Raw genomic sequence first — 23,189 nt, 5'->3', positions numbered from 1 at the left:
AATGAAAAATGTTCAAATTTGACATGTTTTTCTACTTTGTTATGCATATATACCTTAGAAAGGTAGAAATAGGTTGTTTCTTGTTCATTTCAAAAGTAATTATCATAGCAGATGTTATTTCAAAGTCAAATGTACATTTACATATCCTACATGTAATCTTAATGCAGACAATTAAATAGAGGGGGGGGGGGGGGGGGGGGGGGGTTCAATTATGGAAACACATCTAAATATCTTTATGAAATAAAAAATAAAGGAAACATAATTGTATACTTTTATTGAAAAACAAATTTTCACAGCAATTATGAATTTCTTTAAACAGCCTTAATTTTGTTTTCATAATTTCTTATCAAACACAAACCACAACATGGCATGATGCTTTCTTCAAGTTCCATTATTGTTCATGCATTATCGGATTTAATTTGAATTACCAGTAAATAGTCTGTAGAACACAAGGAATATGCATGTGGATAGAGGTGACAGGTTAATCTCAGGAGCTGACCCACAAGAATCAACAGGTACCGGTAAAAGCCATGTGGTAACAAGAGTCTGTTTTGAGCTGAAATAAATAAAAAAAATAATTAGCTGTGTTTACATACATGTACTAGTAATAGCTGTGTTTACATTAACATATGCATAGTATTTCTGTAAAAAATACACTGACCATGCAGTGTAATAAGTATGACATATCCCAATACATGACATAACATTTAGGCAGTACAAGATCAAAAATTTGCATATCAAGTCATAATATAATATTAAAAAATTTTCATAGGTATAAACACTTATCAAATTGAGAAAGAGAGAGAGTTTGAGAGAGAGAGAGTTTATTACCATACTTGTAGTGCAACAGTCAATATTTCAATTCGTAAATTACAAACGAATATTACCCACCGAACAGCGTCAAAGTACATGTACTGGTATTAGCTTCTGGTATACCATTTTTTATCAATTCTACTGTGTATTTTTTGTTTGCAAATAAATTTAGCGAGGGTTTTTGTTTATTTTCTTATAAATTACATGTTTTAAAAACAATACTACATGTAATAAGCATAAAACATGTATGAGTAAACTTAATGAAGAATTTTTAATAGATTATTTTTCAAAGAATGTGGTACATTACATGTATGTCAATCTTTATAAAACTAGCGTATATTTCGTGCGCCATAAATTGCAAGTTTTTAGTAAATATCATTTACTTGCATGATAGGTATATATGGTCTAACCACAATTTTCTTCATAAAGCTACAGCTGTATGTACCACATATATGTTTTGTCACAAGTATACATTTTTAAAAAAAATACCCAAATTCAAACAGTTTAAATAAACTCAACTCATTCACTGATAAATTCATTGTGTTTTGTGCGTGCATATCTTATTTGTCTGCTGCAACAGCAGCCAATCAGCGGTAAGCTGAATCCACAAAAAGAAAGTTTGTGTTTTAGGAGCGGGTAAATTGTTTATGCGACACTGTCAAGAAAACCACACCAAATAATAACAAGAAACATAAATATTCACTTAAATGTATTCTGTTGTAAAGTAAAGGTTTTTAACACTTATTGCATCTTGCAAAACATGTGATGACCTTAATCATCTGTCATATATCTGATATACATGTATATGTAAAAGATGGGAGAAATAACGACGGAACAAAGTGGGATTCGAACCTGGCCCTCTGAATCTCTAGTCAAGTGCTCTACCAACTGAGCTACATGTATCTGGCACCGGTATTCAAACCAGTCTGACCGTCACATTCCTCCCCCTTAAATGATCTTCACCCTCGAAGATCATCCCTGGCAGGATCGAGTTAACCTGTTAGTTCCAGGGGTTGGTCACAACACCAATATTGTAACAGGATGGGAGAAATAATGAAGGGATTTGAACCTGGGCCCCCTGAATCTCTAGTCAGGTGCTCTACCAACTGAGCTATCTGGCACTGGTATTATTTTAAACAATGTTGTTCAATTAAAAATAACACTCGCAACCTTCAGTTTTTGTCTGTAATTAATCAATATTGGCGTGCGATCAGTTCTCGCCGAGTACCATTTCTCCCCAGTGCATTGTTACGTCATTTTGTCAACACATAAAATTATATACGAAAATATGATGTAACAGTGCACCAGCGAGAAATGGTCCTCGGCGAGAACTGCTCGCACGCCAGTACTGCCAGTAGTCAGATTAAAAAAAGAGAATACAAAATTACATTTAAAACATTAACAAGGACAATTTAAGTACACATCATAACTGCTAAACAAGAAAAATTATGTGAACTGGTAGAATGGTAGGCATAGTTCTAACTTGTAACCTACATGTACAAGTACATGTACCGGGTACCCTTTGGTCTGCTAAACCTCTTTAATGATACAATGATCGGCATCATAAAGATATTAAAGTCATGTTTTAACTCTGAAGTCTGAAGTATACAATTTTATTTACTTGAAGTTATGTCTACAGGGTATTCATGACTACATTTGGAGTCCTCTGCACAAGAATATATGGTATGTTTCTAATTAGACCCTGCTTTGAATTTTGAGTTGAAAATTCACAATCTGTTATTTTTTTAAATAGATAAATTCAGTTACCCTTTCCAGTCCCCCATGAACCTTGAGCGAGTCTAAACACCCATGAAACATGTAAAAATTACACGTTAGTAAACAAACACCCACACCATAACAAAAACATCTAACAGTGTGCACGTACTTACATGTACATCTATACTATATACTAAATTTTAACCAGTTAACAAGAAACTTTAAAAGGAGTAAAAGCCTCACCTTCTTCAGTAACATCCACATAAATCACACACTTTAATGTCCATCTTTTCTCCTTTATTACTCGTAGCTTATCAACGGCTGATCGTCGACAGAAGTGTGGCTGTCAGAATTTCCTCGTAAACGATTCACACGAGAAAAATATCCTCCTTAAACAAATATGTAGTATTGTTCCCTGTGCACGTTCATATGTTTCACAGCAAATTGAAAATGCATGTGTACACCGAAAGAATACACAACTTCTCTTCTGCATTACGGCTCTCTCTTTTCTACAATGCCGTTCGTTACTGTTTACATTCGACGCGCGCGCGCGGGGGTCACAAACAGGGGCGCCCCGACAAATAGTTGCACATATAACGTTTTTATAATGTATAATTATCATTGAATTCATAAATGATATAGATGAAAAAAATGAAATTGAATCACAACAATTTATCTAAGACGCAACACAACGTAATGCAGTAAATGCCTGGGCCTTAATGTGGCATTTGGTCGCTTGTGTGTCTATGTAGACATATTAACTCGTTCATGTACGATTCTCACATATTTGTTTTATGAAATTTGAAAAAAAATATAGCACAGAACTTGTTTAATTTGATACCAAATGACATTTTTTAATATATTAACAATAACTGAATTAATTTTTTTTCATAAAATGATAACGATTTTTGCTATCAGAAAAATACGTGTATGAGCTGCTGACCCCTAATTATAGGGGCCAGCCCTTTTTTCTTAATTTTGAATGAAAGCTCTCGTTATTCTAAACAACTTTTGTTCTATATGTATTAACAAAATATTTTTAGTTTAAAGGTTATAATACAAAAAGCAACAAAATTTCAGCCACGAAAAAATCTTAAACTTTGGCGACAAATAGCTCAAAAACTAACAAAGAAATTACCAAAATTTTCATGCCAGCAAAATTATAAAATGTTACCGACAATTTCGCCAAATTTCATGCATCTATCATCTGTAGTTCCCGAGATCAACTCTGGACAAAAGACCCCCCAATTTTCAATTAAAGGGCAATAACTCATAACCGGAAGTGAATTTTAAAAATTTGAAAAAAACATCTAGAGATATTAATATCATCTACATACCCTGAAAGTTTCATAGCAATCAGCCAAAAAATGTTCGAGAAATCTCGTGCACAAAATTTGCGGGAAAAAAAAAAAATAATAATAAGAAACAGTAGAATAACAGAAGGGTTTTCCGTTGAAAAACGGAAAACCCTAATAAAAAGAAACAATAGAATAACAAGAGGGTCTTCCGTTGGAAACGGAAGACCCTAACTAGAGCAAAGCTCGTTGCAAAGCAACGAGTGGGTCTTCCGTTAATGTCGGAAGTAAAGCTGGAAGTTCCTGTAAGAAGCAGAGCTCTTAAACTAATAACAAGATAACTAAAATAAAAAGATTTTTAAAAATCGAATTACTCCTGGTACGACTTAACAAAATCCGAATGATTTTAAGTACGACTTAACAAAAACCTTTCTGATTTCAAGAACGACTTATCAATAAAAAAAAATCCGAATGTGATACAGTACGACTTAACAATTATTTTATGTACGAGTTAATTTTACTTTGAACATTACGCTATTTTTTAAACCAAGGACGCGGAATCAAAATTTCCGGAAAAATCAATTTTTAAACCCCGATATCTCTGTAATGTATCGTCCGATTTTAAAACGGTTTTCAGTGTTAGATCCAGCTTAATAAGCTCTACAAAACACATATTCATTTTTGATTTGATCAGAAAATTCATTTTTTCGAAAAATTTGTCTCACTTCCGGTTTCGACCGGAAGTGACAGATTTTCATTTCCAGCCTTATTACAGAGGTAAATAGATTAAATTATAAGCACTGAAAATTTCAAGCCTCTATCTTAAAGCGTTTTTGAGAAACGCTGCGGACAAAATGACTTTTTGAAAATTTTAAAAATGACGTAACGTAAAAACGGAAGTGACGTTGTCAAAGAAACTTCACAAACTTTGAGGTATAATAAATGCACATAATCTCTGAAAGTTTCGTCAAAATCGGTTGTAAACTTTTTGAGTTATGAAGCCGAGAAGGAGTCAGAAAAAAAAATAAAAAGTATAATAACTAGAGCAAAGCTCGTTGCAAAGCAACAAGTGGGTCTTCCGTCAATGTCGGAAGTAAAGCTGGAAGTTCCTATAAGAAGCAGAGCTCTTAAACCAATAACAAGAGTAACTAAAATAAAAAGATGAAAAAAATCGAATATTCCTGGTACGACTTAAAAAATACGAATGATTTAATGTACGACTTAACAAAAACCTTTCCGATTTTAAGAACGAATTAATAAAAAAAAATCCGAATGTGTTACAGTACGACTTAACAATTATTTATGGTACGAGTTAATGTTACTTTTAACATTACGCTATTTTTTAAACCAAGGACGCGGAATCAAAATTTCCGTAAAAATCAATTTTTAAAACCCGATATCTCTGTAATGCATCGTCCGATTTTAAAACGGCTTTCAGTGTTAGATTCAGCTCAATAAGCTCTACAAAACACATATTCACTTTTGATTTGATCTAAAAATTCATTTTTTCGAAAAATTTGTTTCACTTCCGGTTTCGACCGGAAGTGCCCGATTTTCATTTCCAGCCTTATTACAGAGGTAAATCGACCAAATCATATCCATTGAAAATTTCAAGCCTCTATCTTAAAGCGTTTTTGAGAAACGCCGCGGACAAAATGACTTTTTGAAATTTTTAAAAATGACGTTACGTCAAAACGGAAGTGACGTTGTCAAGAAAACTTTAACATCTTTGAGGGAAAATAGTTTCACATTATCTCTGAAAATTTCATCAAAATCAGTTGGAAACTTTTTGAATTATAAAGCCGAGAAGGAGTCAGAAAAAAAAAGAAAAAGTATAATAATAATAAAAAGAAACCGAAGAATAACAAGAGGGTCTTCCGTTGAAAACGGAAGACCCTAATAAAAAGAAACCGAAGAATAACAAGAGGGTCTTCCGTTGAAAACGGAAGACCCTAATAATAAAAAGAAACCGAAGAATAACAAGAGGGTCTTCCGTTGGAAACGGAAGACCCTAAAAATAATAATGAAGAATTTCCAACAGAATCAGTACAAGGTCTTCCGTTGGAAACGGAAGACCTTAATGATAATAATAATAAAAATACCAACGATAAGGGAAATAAAAGCTTGTTAGAAGGTCTGTCCCACTTCATACACATGTAGCTACCCATTCTTTTATCTACTTTAAACAGCTTATCAAAATTATCGTCTGAAATAATTATATATAATTATTTGCATAAACAAAGATTCCTGTCGAGAAGGTTGTAATTCTTCAATAGTTTTTGTAATTAAAATCATGGTGTCTGAACTTCATCATAACCTCTATTTTGAAAGAATGATTAATTCATTGAATTCCGTTTCACTACTAAACCGCACTTAATTTTCATCATTTAGAATAGTCACATCGTCTTCGCAACTCAATGTTTACACTAATGTTGCGAGAGTACACAACGGTTAAAATGTATCAGGGGAGGAGACGCACAGGGCAAGCAAAATCTCTCAGACTCGCGAAGCACATATTGCATGCATCACCTGGCAAGTTACTTAGCGCTAATTTTACACTACTCAGTATAATATTGTGTATATATATATATATATATATATATATATATATATATATATATATATATATATATATATATATATATATATATATATATATATATATACTCCAAAAATATATAGTATAAACCCATACACGGAGTATTACATAAAAAAAAACACCACAATAAACTCAACATGTTGTCAAACTCCTGATGATTAAAAATGAAACTAGTTGAGTTTATTTCGGTGTTGTGATTTTTTTCATATATATTATACAAATATTGACTGGGGTTGAGGGCAACATTGATTATATAAGCCCCCGAGGGACGAAATATTGCCCGACGAGAAGCGGAGGGCAATATTTTTGTCCCAAGGGGGCTAATATAATCAATGTTGCCCGAAAACACAGTCAACATTTGTTTTGTTATATGAAGAAACAAACCAAAATTTAAGAAAGTAATTGAAAACAAATCGCCGTAATTTCTCAGCTCAACAAAGAATTCACGAATTCAATTTTGTGCAAAGTTCATTTCCAAAATATCCTCAGCATCAAAAGGTCACTGGTGACATTCCGCCGACAGTAAGAATTACAGATGTTCTACCTGATTTTACTTCACAGTAATTCGCAAATCCTTATATATCCGTTATGATAGCAAACCGTCGCATTGCGCGTCCGTTGTTTACTTGCCTTGACTGACGTCTATTATGACGTCACCTTGTTTTGGAGTCACGAATAGTTATTTACGTCATTGTTTACGAATCAACAAATCAGAGGCGATTATTTTAGATAGAGGGAATGTTCTCTAGATATTATTCCTAACCAGTCAATATAAAAACAATATTGACCGGTCAATATTTTTCCGACGAGCTAATAGTACAATTATTGACTATTCGTCGATATAGAGTTATATAGTGAGAATATACTACTGAATATAACAAATATATATATATATATATATATATATATATATATATATATATATATATATATATATATATATATATATATATATATATATATATATATATATATATATATATATATATATATAATTTAATTGGACATATATACATATTAAAAACGATTAGACACCAGGCAATGCCTATGTAAGGTTACAGATAATATTTATTCATAATTGAGTCAGATCAGTATTACAGTTACTGTAAAAAAAGTGCACAATATAATGATAAGTACATTAAATACATATGAAATGATAAACGTTATTTGTAACGTCGAAGTAATTGGAAGGATGTAGACAAAGAAAAGACATTCAAAAAATAGCATTATATTCAATGACCACATCCGTCACCTGAATAATGATTTTCGTGTCATTTATTGAAATGTTTAAATACGAAACACTTAAAAATGTCACAAAAATTTTACATATCCCAAGATTTTGTAAAACATAATGCAATACATAAAATCCCTACATTTTTGGACATTGTATCCTAATCGATTGACTAATCTAATCATCTTTGGCTTAAGATATAAAATAATAGTAAAACAACAACTACACTGCATGAATAATTTTTTTTTAAAAAAACCTGAAATAAAGTCATCGTAACCTTCATATGAGGATATGAAGATATGAGTATGCTTACATAGTGGAATGACTAAACTTACCATTGTATCTCTTGAATAGAAGATTTTAAAACATTTGCCTTAAATGTTTATACTTTTAAGTTGATACTTTAACACATCTTGGGATCCAACATTGGTCTTGGAATCAATTTTTTAATAGACGACATTTGAACAGTCACATTCCTTATATATTTCTATGGTAAACATGAAGACCTTTTGGTCACGTAGTTTAGGTCTGGGGTCACATTTTTAACAATCTTTACAGGCTCTTGTGTAAATATTGTAATTGTATGGAGTGTTTACTGACAAAATCTTAATTTTGTTGTTGCATTTTTTTTTTCAAAAAGTACATCAGTGTAATTACATTTTAAGTCTGCATTTACTTTCATGTAAGTTATGTAATTATCTGTTTTAATTCACTTCTTCACTTTTCATTACGTTTTTTTTTTAATTCCTTGAATTACTTTGGAATGTTAAATTGGCTTTTCATTTGATATAAATCAACCATTACTGTTAATAACCAGTGCTTTTTTTCAGAATTTTAATAATATCACAAACATTTCAAGGGGTTTTTTCTGAAGGAGAACATGAAAGGCATATCCGGCGAACTGCATTAAATCTGATGAAATAAATCAAAGGATTGACACTATGTACAATAGCACTGACAATTGCGATATATGATTCAACCAATATAAACATAGTTAATTCATTTGATGGAACAAAATAACGGAAGGTGTTAAAGAAAAAGGTAGCTACGTTAAAGGTATTCAGGGCCAAAATGATAATAGTGACAACTGTCATGGGTAGTTTCGTATTCTGTGCAGATAAAGACGTATGTGCAGCCTTATATCGGTGATAAAATAATACCAGTAAAATGGTTAATAAAAGAATTAATGACAATCCATCGACCGCAGAGCTTATAATTATATATCGGAATCCCTTGGTATCAGAAATGAAATGACTTGATAAATATCCGTAAGCTGCACTGATAATAAAACTGAAAAAGAAACTTAAAAAGACTTGATATTCTTTTAAATACATGCGGCTTTTGATGGGATAAACAAACAAAAGGAACCTTACAAATCCTAAAATCAGAGCTCCCATTTCGGAGAATAGTTTGGAAAATCGAATTATTGTCTCCAATATAAATTGATAAATTGAGAATGCGCATGGTCTAAGATTAAGAAAGTAAAGTAACAAGTTGTGGCAGTAAGGGTTGACAAGAAGGGCAATCGCATCTCCTACAGCAAGATTAATTATGCAGTAATAAAACGGTTTTCGTAGATTTGTTTGCAAAGGAATGTACAATATTGTTAGAACATTACCGACTATTCCAGCTGGAATAATGATAGGTTCTATCACAGACAGTTTACCATAACCTTCAATGGTAGTGATGTTTGAACGTAAATTTGCAGTGGTATTTAATAATTTTTCAATAATTGCGCTAGGAATTTTACTTTCATTATTCAGAAATAAAACTTCATGTGCAGTAGGTAGGTTAACAAAACATAGAATATCAGTTATCTCCTTTTGTGAAATATCTTTCGTTGGAATCAATGGTTCATTACCAACTATAATTATATCCTTTAAAAAGGTAGGCAGCCTGTCATCAAGATGAAATTCTTTTCTTGAGTCGTTGGTTGCTTGTATTGTATGGAATAAACATCCAACCATCAGAATGCTTAGTATTTTCATGACAGCGACAATGCGGGTCCAGACAAAATGAAAAAAATAATCTAAAAAGTAAAAATAATAATCATTACGTATGTTATTTAACATCTGATAGTTCATCGTTTGAGTTGGAAACCACAAATCTACAAAAAAAAGACTCTCTGTAAGCTTTTGTAAATGAATAGTTTTATGCTTTTATACAATAGCCTAGTACATGTATATATATATATATTTACTGAGTATCATACATGTACTCCGCCCAGACTTAAAAAATAAATTCTTCTTGTTCATTCTTTCACTTAACTGTTTAATTATTATAACACTTTTTAAAAACACAACACTTTTATATAATAATCAACTGAAACAGGAGAGAAAGCTCACCCGTACAACTGAAGAAAAAAACCCGATGCATGCTCAGGGAAATCGCAGATGTAAACTCAAGCGCACAATGCTTTTCATCGGTCATTTAAGAGACAAACGTTTTACACCTATCCTTCATCAACTCGTCAAAATTATTTTTTTGCAAGCCTATTTCATATTTTGCAAGGAGAAAGGTTGTCAGTTGCATTTATTTTGAACAAAAAATATCAGCACTTAATGACATACACAAAGGATAATGACAATAAATCATTCTAAAATCACAGCACAATATACGAGTAAAAATGACCAATATTGGTGTGTTGCTTAATGATAAATTACCTTAAACTGGAGAAGTGTGAGGGAAATATGAATAATATATAAATGATTTACGTTTTATATAATTCTAGTTTATTTACAGTTGAAGTTGAAAACAAATGGTCACTGTTCATGTATACCATATATTCGACATGATCTTAAACTGTTGCATTGCGCGTCCGTTGTTTACTTGTCTTGAGCGATTGCATATTATGACGTTACCTTGTATTGGAGTCGTAAAGAGTTATTTACGTTAACGTTTACAAATCAACAAATCAGAAGCAATCATTATAAATAGAGGAAATATTATCTATGTATTTTTTCTAACCGTTCAATATTTAAAAAATATATTGACCGATCAATACGGAAAATATTTGTTTAACGAACGAACGGACAGAAAACTGTTGTGCCGAATAACTATGCCAATGCCAAGGTGGCATTTTTACATGCGTTTAAGATGCGTTTCGTAGAGATCCATAAATACCTAATGATAGACCATTATCTAGAGAGTATATAACCACTTTTGTGTTTAAGGTGTCTTACCTTGCAGGTGAGGTATTTGCTTTTAAAAAATAATATCTTTTAAAATGACAAAAATTGCCTTAGAAGAAATAACTTTCCAACAGGAAATATTGAAAATCTAGGATTTTCTAAATATTCTATAGGAAATAGATTTCCTTCAGGAGAAAATAGGATTTCCTACCGAATTTTAGAATGATTTGGGTGTTTTCTTAAAATCCTTTCGGAATCTAAATTCTTATTAAAAGGAATTTCTTTTAAATATCTTGTAGGAACAAATATTTTTTTTTAGGTTAATATTACAGGTGAGGTACAGTAATAACTAAGGTTGTTATAATCTTTTAAAGCCATTGTCTATCATATGGCATTTTGAATTATTTGATACATGCATCCTAGATGCATAAATGCAGCCTTGGTTCTGGCATAATAACTGGCACAGTTTGAGAAGCAGACTGTATTTAGCTTGACATTATTGATATACTTCAGCCGTGTGCGAATTTGGTTGAGATTACGACTTCACAGCATTTGATCACGTGACCAACCAAATTCATATCCTGTTGAACTCGTAAACATGCTGTTTATATCTTAAATGAGCGATAAACATAGTTCAACGTTGTTTCGTTACTAGGACTTGCAGTTACTTTATCCAAATGACAATTGAATTTTTTGAAATAAAAATATATGTTAATTATATCATTTAATATCTTACTTTTAAGTTCAAATCTGGTTAAATCTACCGATTCCCCTCTTTTTCCTTATCGTCGAAATCGCCGCATAAATATGACATATCTCTCTCTACTCCCCTGTGACAATTAAGTCTGGATATCTATATTCAAAGTATTTTGACTAGATGTCACAAAACCGGGTAGGTGATTAAAATCAAAATAACATCACTTTTCGAAGATATTTTTAACTGGTTAACAAGATTCTATAGAAAAAATCCATTAAATTCATTCACTCGATATTAAATACAAGGTTTAAACATTACTTAACTTGGAGTTATTCATTATAATTATTGCTAATTATAAACAAATAAATCTATGACACAATTTTCTAGATCGTTCAAACAGTTTTTCCTCATACCATTAAAATTACATAGAAAAAGCTGATGTTTTCATAACAAATTGCTGGCAGATGTTATACCTGATGTTGAATCACTTTTGTTCAAAGTTGACTTTACGATGATAACTTAAAATGGATTTCGTGTCTTTTTCAAAAAGGCGTCGCTACATGCTGTTAAAATACAAATAACATAAAAATAACAATAGAAATAATCATTACAAAAATTATCCAATTCAAGCTAAATCACATTTTAGACAATTTCTTTCACTTTGAAAAATTCAATACTGTAGCTTCCTTGCATTCTATTTCTATCTAAAGATAGAATAATTGCACAAAAACTATTTTTTAACGGATTGAATATCATGAATTTTTGACCTACCTTATAGCATTGAAATAAACATTCCTTCGATATACAAAATGAATATCAATTGCGAGATTCCAGCATCTGAAATGTCTCTACCTTGCTAAAATATTTCTAAAGAATATTCAACATTTATATACCTTATTGAAAAAGAACATTATCCAAATCAGAAACACGGAGTTAATTTGTATTCTGATATAATCTCTAATAATCTCTTTGTTCAGAAAACAAAGGCAGTAAACATTTGATACGTTTTCGGTCTATGATTAAACGAGAAATTATAATATCAAGTAGAAAGATTTTGCAAGAACTCTTATTGGATTTCTTTTTCAAAAGTACAAATTAAACGGTTTTTATTCATTTATATATCTGAGAAGAAAATGTAACGAAAAGAGATATTGCACCCATTATACTAATTTCATAGGAAGGATTATTTTGCATTTAATATTTCAAAGAAAAAAGAAACTGAAAAATTGTCTTATAAGAGATATTAAGTTATAGATCAACTTTAATGAAAATCAAAATTGGACGTTGTGATGGTTAAACTTAAACCAAATAGGCAGAAAATGACAATTTAATTGGATCTAATTTTCTTTACGATTAAACATCATATCTTAATGATATAAATTAAGTCTGGTTCCTTTGATTAAGGGAAGTTGGAAAAAAAATTCTTGCTTTTGCAGCAACATAACTAAAGTATTAGGCATGATAACATTCAAATTTCGTTTTTATTTTTAGCTCACCTTGCTACCATTGCTTGACAAAACTTACGTTTTTTGCCTAAGTTTAATTTCAAGTAATTAGATACAGATGGAATACAGTTAAACAACAGTTACACGACAATTTGAGAGGATCAGAACAATACATATTGCAAAGATACATACAATTAATAAGTATAAACATTGCAATAACTCTTCAATTGACATATACTTGCCCATAATGAAATATATATATATATATATATATATATATATATATATATATATATATATATATATATATATATATATATATATATATATATATATATATATATATATATCACGTAAATTTTATTATATTGGACCACCATATCCGCCCCGGCCGGGATATAAGCTCATGACCCCTGGAACCCACAAAAGCAAGATTTTGGTCTTGCCTATATGTCCGAGTAGTTATCCCGGTGGCTGCTGCTAGGTGAATGGGTTTCAGAGGTTGTGAGTTTAAGCCGCGGGCGGGGCGAAGATAGGGCTCCAATTCATTGAATTAACCTGTGCTTTATGTATATTAATATTATTCACTATGGGCAGAAACATGTATATGTCATTTTGAGAGCTTTCATTTTCATCAGATGTTTTACAATGTTAACATGATAAATTTTGTTACGCCTTATTGATTTAACGTTGTCTTGAAGTTTCCGAATGCCGTCATATTATTAGATACCACAATGCTCATATGCTGATTATTAATGGAATCGATCCAAGAAAAGAACATTGCAGATAATATAATATTGTGTTAATGATGTTAATGTCATCATCATGAAATGCAGAGATCTGAGTTTTCTTAAATTTAAGGAAAAAAAAGTTAATCATTTTTTACTTTTCTAAAACCACAAAATATCCTTATTGTAAAGGGATTCTAAATTGAAAAAGAAAGAGTCGAACATGTCTTGCATCACCCGTTGATATTCTTTGAATGGAAGTCGCTAGATAAGTTAAAGGAAGGATATATCCTATAATGAAAAATTGTCATACCCTATTTCGATTCTTCTTACTCTTTTGTGGACTTATTTTACTTCTCTTACATAAAGTTAAATATACTTTCGAAAAAAAAAAATACTTGGCATAACATTATTTTTGTTTATTCAAGGTTTTGCCAAAAAACGTCTAGTTTTCCGTATAAGAAATGCTTTAAATTGGTAGACAACTTTTTTTTTCAATTAAATAGGCCTACTCATTTACTTATCGTATCACAGAGCTAGAGTTAACTTTGAAGAGAGTTAAATGGTTGTGATCACTATTTTTTTCAGACTCTGTTTACTTCTGTTAAATGACGAGCTCTGTGTAATATTATATAAATAGTGCTTCTTTGGGAGGGTAACAGTTGAAATTCCATTGTCAACCGACGCGAAGCGCCAAACAGGCACTATTTATTTTATTACACTGAATGTCTTAATTTTAGAGAATATTTTTACTGCTTTTATATATAAATGATGTGAATTCTACGGCGAACCGTAGGCGCAAAATTTACGCGCATGTAACAATTCGTTGTGTTACCCGTTGCTAAGTGTGTTGTTAACGCTGAGGGTAATAGAACGGATTCCGGTATCTATAAAGCATAAAGGATCATGAAGCAAACTTAGACTTAAGTAAAAAAATGTAAATTGTCTTAATATCTCTTGATTAAAAACACCGACAAAATTGAAATGCTATTAAAGGTGTCTTGATGTCTTGGTGTAATGTTGTCAATTACAAATTTTCATCGTCATTTTATGATTAACCATTATTTTATGACTGGTTGAAATTTTGACTTAAGTCTGAAATTGCTTCATGATCCTGAAGCTAGGCCCCATATGCATTATCATGAAGCAGTCTTAAACTTAAGACAAAACTTGTACACTGTCTTTTTGACTTGTGATTAAATACATCGGAAAATGAAAAGTGAATCAGAATCAGAAGCCATTCTTTCAAAACAAAAACGACCTAACACTATACTGATCCACTGAACTTACAAAATAACTTCTTTTTTTCAAAATGTACCACACATTATATAGCAGCCACTATATGATAGGGAAGCTTACCCAAAAAGCTATCGGGGTACTCTAGCTCCGACCCAAAATTATAATTTTAGTAAGTACAGAATAACCCGTGTTTGCTTTGACTAAAAAAAAACATGTACATGTCAACAAAATATAAATGGGAATTTCAAACCCAAACTATCCATGTTCATGTAACTAGGACCAAAATTACAAGTAAATAACATCACCTTATTATACGATGAATCCATATATATAGTTTGAAACATTGCAAACATATTTCTTAGTATTGGTGTAATTCCAACCTAAAGTGTATGTCGATAAAACGGGAATTGAAATACCTTTATCAAACAAATGTGATATATAGTCAAAATTCATTTTTGATGGTTAGTCACCAATAGAATCAAAATACTGGAAATCTTTCTAATAATGGCCGAAAAAGTTTCAAAGTAACATCATCGCATTCATGATACTGCGGCGATATTGGCTGGTCCTCAGCAGGGGTGCGGAAAAGTTGGATACCGTATAGGCCTAAGTGGTGCAGATCCTTCCTGAAACCTCCATGTTTCCTGACAAAAATTCCACACGAGTTGTGTTGTTGAAATTTTTGAACTGTGCAAACTTCATGGGGCGAATTTAATTTACTAATGATTACAGACGCCATCTCGTAGGAACTTGATCAGCGAAATAATGTTGCCTGTAAATTGTTGCTTGTGTTGATAGATATGGTATTATTACCGATTTGCAGAGAAAAACGATATCTGGAATTGATTCGAAACGAAGAAATTCAAGTCGAGAAATACATTTTCTCAATCTAAAACCACCTTTGCATTTGAATGTTTTAATGAATTCACAAGAGTTTAACCCCAAATTTCCTGTCCCCGTTTATTTACAATAATCTCCCATCCTAGGCAGTATCCCAACCGGAACAAGCTTAAAACGATGCTGATTCGCATTATAAAACTATGTAACTTGCAGTGCTTAAAAAACCAGCAGAGTGCAGTCCTGCCTCAACAACGTTTTCTACTAAAATATGCAAAACAATATGAACAGTTCGAAAATGGTGTCAGTAAAACCTTGCGCTCTGTACTTTCAATTGACAACTAAAGATAAACTGTAAAATTTCTTTATGTTTTGCAGAAAGAGCGGTTTATGAACTATACTTTCTTTTTACACATGCATCTGTATGATAAATGTAATGAAGTTTTCTTATTACTAGGTAGGAGAAATTGACCTCTTTTATCTTTAATTCTCAGTCACAACTGCTTGTAAGTGGTTGCTGATCGTGCGTGTACATGTGCTACGGGTTTTGCCAGTCGAGGCTCCCGTGGCTGATTGTGGCTTTAAAAAGTGTATTAAAGTTATTGCGAGTCCGACGTTAGACAAACGGACGTAAGACGTGCCCGTCATATGTGTCACGTATAAATTTGTTAAAGACGGGTTGTCAATCGCAACATGCGATGCCCGTAGGAGCCATGATATCTGCCTTACGATTTATGTGCACAAGAAGAGCGTTTGCTTTTCGAACGGCAGTAACAGTATTCACGTCGTAGGTCAGCTGCAACTAACACGCACCGACTCTCTCTGTACCCAACGAAAGCTGCACGGATAATTATTAGTTTTCGAGTTTAATCAGGAACATTTTTCTTTACACATGTATTGAAATAGTTATGAAATAACTGTCCGCATGTAAATATTAAAACGTCAGAAGAATTCGCTGAAAAAGAAGAAAATTTTCACTGCAATTGCTGCTTTGGTGATTAGACTACATGTAGCTAAACCGGTCGACACAAATATTGAAGGTTTTGAAACATAATTTATCTTTCGTATCTAATAACATAAAATATCTAAAAAAAACAATCTCTGAAATTTAGAATAAGTCTTGGCGCAAAATCTAATTTCAGCGAATTAATAATTTACTGATAATTTTTCTGGCCAATTTTAATCTTTATATGATTTTACAATTCTGTTAACTATTTGTTGAACTTTACAATATCTTCGAAAAAAAGAAGCTTTGACAAAACGTTCAATCGAAGGTAAACAAAAAAAAACCACATCGAATTACTTTGCTTTTACAAATGCTATTAAAAACGTAACAACAATTACACATCACGCATTTTAAAAATCAAAGTCTACAAATTTGTGTCTACTATTCGCATTTTGATACAATTAGGAATTTTTTTTTTAAATTTAATGGTCATACGAGATGATAATCAATATTTTCAAAACTGTGAAAGCAGTCTGTTTAAAAACAAAAATTACTAAATCAAGAGCCAACAACTATTTAGCGTAAAAGTGGATCTCGACTCCTCAAATTTTAAGTGATACAAATTATACGACAGTTGAGCTTTATAATACTGTTGGAATGTCATACAACGGTACATTTGCAGAACAGTAACACCTTTTGTTTTAATTAACACAATCATTTTATCATGTTACAGAGTGGAAATGGTTGGTAGCAAAACAACCCCAAAAACTAGGATAAACATGTACAAAACAATGCTATTTTATGCAACAACAAAAAACTGGCAATATTTGCAGATGTTTATTATTATCCAGTTCGCGAATTATTCCCTCCCTCAGCATGATTTCAGTTACTAGTATTTAAAATTTAGAAAATATAACAGTTTTGCACGGTGGTTTTAAATACTACAAATTCCTCATTTTGCGTCATACTCAATTCTTTGATTCCGTTGTTTTGTATCAAATGGTGAGAATATAAAATTGCGATCCATTTTTTTTAATTATCATTTCCTATAGTTTGAAATTGACTGAAAAATAAATGCGAGATTTTAAAATCCTCAAGGGTTACTTCTAATGTAATGTCTTGAAGTTTCGCAGCCAATGCAAGGAACTATGGTCTGTGCGTACTGTGAACTGCTTTCCATACAGAAAATGTTTAAAATACTTAGTAAAGTAGACAACTGCGTGCAACTCTTTTCTGGTGACGCAGTACTGGCACTCAGCCTTGGAGAGAGTACGACCAGCGTAGGCAATGGGCCTTTCTACACCGTCAATGCTCTGAGATAAAACGGCCCCTATCGACATATTGCTGGCATTCGTATCCAGGATGAATTCATGGCTAAAATTTGGCATTGCCAGCACAGGTGCCTTACATAGTCTCTCTTTCAAATTAACAAAGGCTTCTCTGCATTCCTTTGTCCATTCCATGGCACTTCCTTTCTCTGTTAGCTGGGTCAGCGGTTTGGCTCTTTCAGCAAACGGTGCTATAAACCGTCTGTAATACCCACAAAGACCAAGGAAAGAACGCATCTCGCTCACATTGCATGGCTCAGGCCAATTTTTCACTACCTTAACTTTCTCTGGATCTGTTGAGATCCCTCTCTGAAATGACATGTCCCAGGTACAACACTTTTTTGGCAAACAATGTACACTTCTTAGCTTTCAGTTTAAGGCCAGCATCAAGAAGTCTATCAAACACTGTTCTTACATTCTGGATCATGTCTTCAAATGTCTTCCCTACGATGAAAATATCGTCTAGGTAGATCAAGCAGGTTTCCCACTGCAGACCTGTCATAACTTTCTCCATGAGTCTCTGAAACGTTGCCGGTACGCAACTTAGACTAAATGGCATTTTCGTAAATTGAAACAGCCCTTTTCTTGTCATAAATGCTGTCTTTGAACGGTCTCCTAGCTTAACTGAGACTTGCCAATACCCGGAAAATAGATCTAGAGTACAAAACCACTTGTTGCCTGACAAGCTATCTAATGACTCGTCGATCCTGGGAAGCGGGTAAGCATCCTGTATTGTCACTTTGTTAAGCTTCCAATAGTCAACACAAACGCGTGTGGAACCATCCTTCTTCCGCATTAAAACTACTCCAGCTGCCCATGGGCTGGACGACGGCTCAATGATCCCATCCCTGAGTATCTCTTGCACATGCTCATCTACGGTATCAGCTGAGTGATATGGGAGCCGACGCAAAGGCTCTTTTATTGGTTTGGCATTACCGACATTTATCTCATGTTCTACAACATTGGTAGAATCAAGCTCAGAGTTGTCCTTTGCGAACAAATGATTATATTCTCTTAGAAGACTCCACACAGCTTCTTTCTATGGGTCTGTCAAGTCCTCACTGCAACGACCTAATAAACTCTTCAACTGATCATCAAGGCCTGAGGACTGTGTAACATTTTTGTGTACGATACCAACATGTTCAACAGGAGTTAGCTGAGCCAACAGCGTTCCTTTTCTGACTAAACATGATTCGCCAGAGGGGTTCAGCAATCTTACAGGCACTATGTTAGCGCTTTGTACCAATGTTCGCCCAACAATTGCTGGTAAGTCGTTTCTATCTCTCTCCACAGGTTCAATAATACCATCACAATTGTAGAGGCATTCGCCTTTAGGTACACAAATCTTACCAGGCACAATTACCTCTTGATTTGCAGGGATCGTAACTTGGTTCATATTCACAACCCTAAAGCATGCAACCTAAATGACCTTTCTTCTCCATGTGAAATTTATTAAACTTCCCAATGCAAAGTTCTTGGTTCGGCACATCGACCATGCAACGATACTCTGTTAGGAAGTCTAGGCCAATAATACCATCGACTGTTAATTCAGCTACAGCGGCTGTGACATTACATGAAAAATTGTTGATCTCCAAAACAAACGTTCCCTTTCCAGACACATTTAACATTTTCCCACCTGCATCTAGTACATTCTTCTGCATAAGCTCTAGAGCAGGCATGCAGTCATGAGCAATTCTTTGGGCTATTGCCGAGGAGACAAGTGTCAAGGTAGCACCCATATCTACCAGTAGGTTCACATCAATGCCTTGAAGTCTGGACCGTAGAAACATTCCTGCCTCCACACCAATCGTATTAGCACCTACTGAACCACTGCTTTTCTTTGCTTCTCATCATGCTTTTTACAATTTCCAGCATTCGACTTTCGATTCTTTAAAGCATAGCAGTCTTTGCGCATGTGTCCAGGCTTATGACAGTAATGACACTTTGTGACTTTTCTTTTGGTATGCTCCCTTCCATCGTCACTTGCTGCCTAAGACGAGGGTTTTCTTTGTCGTATTTCGTCTACATCTCTTTGGAGCTTATCAAACTTGCTAGTGAGGTCTTTGATCATCGTTGCTAGATCACTCTCGTTTGAACTTTGTACCTCGTTTACTGTTACAGTCACTGTGGTTCTGAAATGGCTCTTATGTTCAGCCCTATTGAATGCTTCTAACTCAACAGCTAGCTTAACAGCTTCATTGAGGTTTGTGGGACGCGATTGTTTTATCCGGATTCGCATGTCAGAATCTACCAGAGCATCCACAAACTGATCTTTAGACAGGGTCTCTCGTATTTCTGAATTAGCCGTAGGGTATGCCAGATCCGCTAGTCTACGAATGGCTTGGGTTAGCTCTGGGAGTGATTCACCTGGTCTCTGCCGAAGTTCTTTCAATTGCACCCTGTATAGTTCTGTCTGGCCTGGAGGAGCAAATCTCTCCTCGAGAACTTTAACCAGTTCATGATAATCAGGAATCGCTCCTTTGGGAAAGTTTCCAAGAACCCCAATGCATTTCCTCTCAACGATACACCTAAGTAAGTGCCCTTACTTCTCTCTGTCCAACCATTTAAATCTGCACTGGCTTCGAAGTGGCTATGGTAGTCCTACCAAGGGATCGAAACATCTTGTGTGGCTGGTATCATATTTACAACAGTAGATTTGTTCACTTTTTCGCGTGTGTCATGGGCATCTCTCCTAATAGGAGATGGGAACCTGACTCTAGGTGCTTTGCGCACTGTTACGCTTGGAGCAAGGTAATCATCCTCTAAGAACTCAGTCATAGGATGAACTTTTTCTATCGGTTCCAAGTAATCATCATCTGAGAACTCATCCCTGTGAGGTATTTTGTTCTTTGGTCTGGCACCCACACCAGCATAGTTTAAAACCTCGCTGCTCTGCGCTCTTGGAATTTCACCGGGCTGTTGTGTCCGAGGCACTGCATTTGTTGCCAAGACTGGTGATGCCTTTTTTCTTGGTTACATAGATGGACGTCCCGTGTCCATCCCAGAGTCGTATAAACCAGGTTCTTTAGTTTTTCTGGGCAGAAGGGTTGAGTGGTCTCTCTGTGCCAAACTATCTGAAGCTTCTTCAGCTTTTGATATAAAAACGAGATCTCTCTTTCAACTTTATCCATAATGACCTATTACAGTGTTTTGCAGCTCTCCGATATCCCATCGCTGCCACCAAATTTTGTGTAACGTGTAGGGGGTAGACTATCTGTTTGACGTTACTATGGGATAAGGGTCTGCGTAGAATCAGACCTTGGAGAACAAAACAGATTGACACAACGTATTTACAAGATCTTGGTCTTCCTGGACCAGGCTATGGATGAAACCGAGCACTGTCTCAAATAGGTGTCTTAGACCCGTGGCCCAAACCAATGTCTCTAACAAAGTGCCCAAACACAAGGTCTATGTCCTACCTGGTGAGCCTTTACCAGGTCACTTCTCAGTAACAAGGGTATCTACACTACTACTGGGTCAATAGCCCAGTTCCCTACAGAGGATACCAACACCCCTTGTAGCCAAGATGCTCAACCGAGGATACCAACACCTCGAAGAGCCCGATACCCTAGACAAGTTACCAACACTTCTCTTATCTGAACCCACTATGTGTTTAGCCTTCCTAGTTCTCTGCTGTAGCTAACGATAGAGGATGCCAACACCCCTATCTCCGTCGAGAACGTAACAGCTACCAAAGTGACAAACACTTTAACTCGCAGAGAGTTCCCACAGACAAGAGTTTCAAAGAGACATATACAGGCTGTAACCACGTAGTCGGGCTCTTAAACACAGTCTGAAAAGCATTATTTAAATAAACCGCTCTAAACAGTAAATGGGTGTTTAGATTCATCCATGCCATATTTTAAATAAATAATACTGCCTGTATTATACAGAAACCTTGATTATCTCTAAATCTAAGTATTTATATAGAATGATTATTATTGTAAAGACGATCAAATAATATACTAATTATTAGAGATAATTAACAAGCATTAATGATGTAAATCAATATAACTAAGGGACGTAACTCTATCAACAAATATGCGTGCCATGCTTCAGTTTGTTATTCCAAGTATTTTATTTGCAAGGCAGAAACACACATTGGGAAACGAATGAATGATATACAAAAATGATGTTAAAGTTTGTTTGCCATAAATGTGCTTTTTCTAATGCAAGTTAAACAGGCTAATAATACAGTTAGTAGAATTGAAATGCCATTAAATATGCAATGATAGGTTTGTATTAACAACAAAAACTGCATGATTACACAAATGAGTTTACAATACTCTTTTTGTTAAAAATTGATTATTTTGGTAAAAATTGTGCCATCTCGAAAGGGAATATGATTATATATTTGGTCATTTCCAAAGCAACTCTACTATAGATAAATAATTCTGTTCAAGGTACTAACCTTGCAACTGTTGAACTAAAGCGTGGATACATGTATAAGATAAGCAACAAGAGGCTTATGGCTACATCGCTGATCTGAACAACAAAAGCAAACTGGCATAACTCTGTTTCAAATAGCTTTTAATTATCAACTTAGAATTAGATACAAAATATCTGTACCAATCTGACAAGTTAAGTTTTGAATTAGCTACTGTAGTATTGTGCCACCACCCTAGATCCGGTGATAAAAGCTTGAATAAACCAGATACTACACTAGCAACATATACTTGAATGAACATGAACACCTGCTGCATAGGTTTTAATTTTCTGGTAAGCTACTTTTGATAAGATTTGAAAAGATGCCTACTATATACCCCTATATAAAAATTGTAATTTCCCCATTGTGGCAAATCTTTCAACTGAATAGCATGATTTGAATAGACTTGACTTTAAACGCCACCTGAGAGTTCCAACTATACTGGCCAATGGTACGTACTAAAAAAGAAAACTCAAAAATGATTAACTTTTAATTAATATCTGTTTTAATGTATAAAAAAAAATCAACCCAATATGATGAGGGTTTCATTGATGCTAAATCCTACCCCAAAGAACATGATTTAAACAATTTTGAATTTAGACTACCTGATGATAAATACAAATAGGTCTCAATTTCTCTGGCCAAATGATTTGTGAGAACAATTTTCTTTTAAAAAATCTTTATCAATTCACGTCTAATAATCTGCCCATTTCACTTTGTTCCCACTTTATCCCACACTAATAATATTTTAAACACGT

The 23,189-nt window shown here is 33.7% G+C and overlaps 1 long non-coding RNA gene across 1 annotated transcript; it reads right to left on the bottom strand.

Annotated features, from left to right (window-relative positions):
- Window positions 1–259: 259 nt before the first annotated feature.
- Window positions 260–3,486, bottom strand: LOC128185095 (uncharacterized). Its single transcript, XR_008243818.1, has 2 exons — window positions 2,773–3,486; window positions 260–556 (listed from the first exon to the last, which is right to left on the bottom strand). It is a non-coding gene; the product is annotated as an uncharacterized LOC128185095 (long non-coding RNA).
- Between the last annotated feature and the right edge of the window lie 19,703 nt (window positions 3,487–23,189).

The sequence above is a fragment of the Crassostrea angulata genome, chromosome 5 (assembly GCF_025612915.1).
Source record: "Crassostrea angulata isolate pt1a10 chromosome 5, ASM2561291v2, whole genome shotgun sequence".
Taxonomy (NCBI): domain Eukaryota; kingdom Metazoa; phylum Mollusca; class Bivalvia; order Ostreida; family Ostreidae; genus Magallana; species Magallana angulata.
The sequence above is the reverse complement of the archived record's forward strand: the minus strand, read 5'-3'. Positions and strand labels throughout refer to the sequence as shown.